This window comes from Entamoeba invadens, assembly GCF_000330505.1.
Source record: "Entamoeba invadens IP1 unplaced genomic scaffold scaff_1105074725209, whole genome shotgun sequence".
Lineage (NCBI taxonomy): Eukaryota > Evosea > Mastigamoebida > Endamoebidae > Entamoeba > Entamoeba invadens.
In genome coordinates, this window is record NW_004443728.1 from 5,895 (window position 1) to 9,385 (window position 3,491).

Below are 3,491 nucleotides of genomic sequence, written 5' to 3' on the forward strand. Positions count from 1 at the left end.
TATATGTTTTATATTTTTTTACATGCCACTTAATTTTAATATGATACATATTATTATAATGATACTACATATTGGAGAATAATTTGTCTTGCGGTAACTAATTTGTCTACACCTTCAAATGTATAATTTATATTTTATTATACTCAAAATACCTATTAGTTTTATTCAGATCAGACTTATTTAATGATATTTTTGTAAAACATAAACTTAAAAAATAAATCCAAAAAATGACAATGTTTTTTCGTGACACGTTTTTTATCGAATAAAACGGAACATTATGGTGTTGTGGATAAAAAAGTAACAAACCACACTCAAAAATTAATTAAAAAACAAGCATTAATTTGATTGATAATACAATTGACACTTCTTTACGACGAATCAATAAACAAAAATTAGAAGAATTGTTTGAACAAAAGTATGATATAAATTAAGTTAATAATTGCACATAAAAATGTTTACTGTGACCGTTTTTTCTGACCCTCACTCCAATTTTCAGAGTAAAGCATTTACCTCAATACTTTTGAATAAAATCGACCTCTATGTGACCATTTATGCTTCCCCATGTCAACTCATTCATTGTCAGTATTATGTGGACGTGGATGTGGTTCCACCCCGCTTGCAGAAGATCAGGGGGATCCGCGCCGAGGGAGGACTGGAAAGTGTGGAACGGTGCACAAACAGATTGTTTGAGTGCGTCTTCCGGAGTCTTCTTTTCAATGCTGTCTCACTTGGTATCCACTGACTCGAGGTGACTAATAACAAATAATGACTGTTGGTCATTGTTTGAATTTGATATCAGACCAAATGTTTACTTAATTTTCTTTTGCATATTATTTTAAATAGAAAATAAGGACGGCATTTAAAATTAATAATGTAAAAGACCATCCTTGGTTGTGTTGGTTTATAAACACTTGTGTATAATGCTATTAAAAACATAAACAAAGCAAACAGTTGATACTGTGTACACCAACAACATGCTAGGGTTGGTAAATAATTTTTAATAATTTTATTTTCAAGTTTTAGAGAAATAGTTTTTTAGTTTGTTTTGTTTGGTTTATAATTAGAAAGTAGACAAATAATGAATTTGGAGATGGAACTGAATAGAAAATTGGGGAATATGTGACTTAAAACTGGGAAATTGAGATGCTAATAGGTTTATTAGACAAATTAGTTGCCCATCTGTACATATAGTTTAATTATATTGAAAACTTTATTTACAAACAAAAAAGTGTCTGTGCACAAATCTGATTTAAAGGTACTTGCTTAACAACGTTGGCGTTAGTGTGATATCAGAACAATAATAATGAAACAATAAACAACAAAAGTGTCACAATAAAAGCGGATTTAAATATTTACGAATTCGAGATTTTAGAACGTAAGTTGCAAAAAATCAGAAGTATAATGTGTGCATAGGTCACAAACATATTTTCTTTATATGTGTTTGGATACGCAAAAACAGACAGCATTGATAAGTAAATAATCATGTGAAACAAAAACTCCAATATTGCCTTGAAAATCAACACAATGCTGTTTGACCATGTATCGATATAATATAATTGAGCGTTAAACAATTCTATTTTTAAAACCCCGATGTTGTTTTGATTGTTAAAAATTGTTAAAATTGTTAAAAAATATTTAAAACTTTTCAAAAATTTTTTTTTCAACTTATTTGGTTATTTATAACTCATGGCTCGGTATTTTTTGCCTTTTTGCACTGAAAATATTTTTGGCAATTTTTATAAAAGTTGTTTAAAAACTCCCCTCATACTTACTTTTTTAATGGTATATTAAATAGTATATTTACCATTAAAATATACAAATTATATATAATAAAAACATTATAATAATATAGTTGTTTTTAATAGTTTTTTTAATAATATAATTATAATAATTTTTATTTTTTAATTGTTTTTTATAATGGTTAATAATATAATATAATAATAATAATAAATTAATAAAATTTAATAGTATATAAATTATATAATTAATCAAATAATTTATTATACAACTATAATAAATATACAAACATATAAACTATAACAATATAACAAAAATATTATGTTGTAATATTAATAATAATAAAATATATAATAAAAATAGTACATAATTTTCATCTCAAATAAATAACATTTGATAAACAATATATTTTGATATAACAAAACTATATTAATTATTAAAAACAACTACAAACTAATAGTATAATAGAATGAGTGATATACCCTTGAATAAAATAAACTATATATAGTCACCCGCTAAAAGCAATGAAAACACGACAAATGGTGTAAAGAAACTATAATTTATTATTTTATACTATAATTATAAAAAACATTAAGAATAACATAAATAACATGAAAAAGTCAAAAAAATAAGAAAAAAATTAATCATTTTTTGTCAAGTTTTTTGAATGGTTTAGAAGACAACAGCAATCTTAAAATTGTGGTTTCTTTTTTCCTTATCTTATTTTGGGTTTTTAATGCTTTTTTACTTCCCTTTCTTTTCTTTTAACTTCAATTTGGAAAGGGAGTAATACTGTCTTTCTTTTCTTTTGAAGCAACGGAATTGGTTTTGGAATAAACTGTTTGAACAATTCTCTGTATTGGGGCGTTTTTATAAATTTACAATGTTCGATGGATACACGACACTTTGGAAGCGTTTTGTCAATCCAGTTGACTATTCCAGCTTGTTTAAAAGCAATAATATTAAAAGGAGGTGTTGTAACCGCAAAGAAAGAATCCACCAATATCATCAACTCTCTTAGTCTGTTTCCGAGTTCAATATTGTAAAAATCTGGTTTTTTATCTTTCCAAAATAAATTACCATCCACATCTTCCTTTTCGACTTCTTCTTGAAAAAGCAAATTTACAAAACTGTCGTTCGCTTTTAAAGAAGACATTCTTCTTTTAAGCCTACCAAATATCCCCAAATCAAGAACTTGAAGGAAATGAGAAGCATGTGGAGTTAATCTAACAAGAGTTATGTTATTTTCAGCGAGTAACAATTCAATAATCGAGGAACTGTGGCTTTTTGCATTATCCCACACTAGAAAAGCTCTAAGATCGGACATTTTTATTTCAATTCCAAGCGCATTCATTTCATTTTTAATTTCAACGCGTTTTCTATTAATATAATCAAGCAGAACAGTTCTAATCCAGTCTTCACAAATTTCACGCGTAATGAATCCAGACACACTGTATCGGAATAAAACATTATTTTCCGTTAGTCCATTACACCTATATTCATTTGGAATGGAACAAACGGGCAAAATAACAGTTGGTTTCAGAGTTGAACCATCAGCAGCAACTGCGGCAATTAAAGTGCAATGTCGTTCATCCCTCTCTTGTCGACAATACACAAATTTCATTTCATAATTCATTGGAACAAAACAGTGTCCATCCTTAGAATCTGCTCTTGGACTGTAACCCATTTCATCCATGTTAACACAAGACCAGAAAAACATTATCTACACTATTTTGAGAGTCAAAAGTATTAAA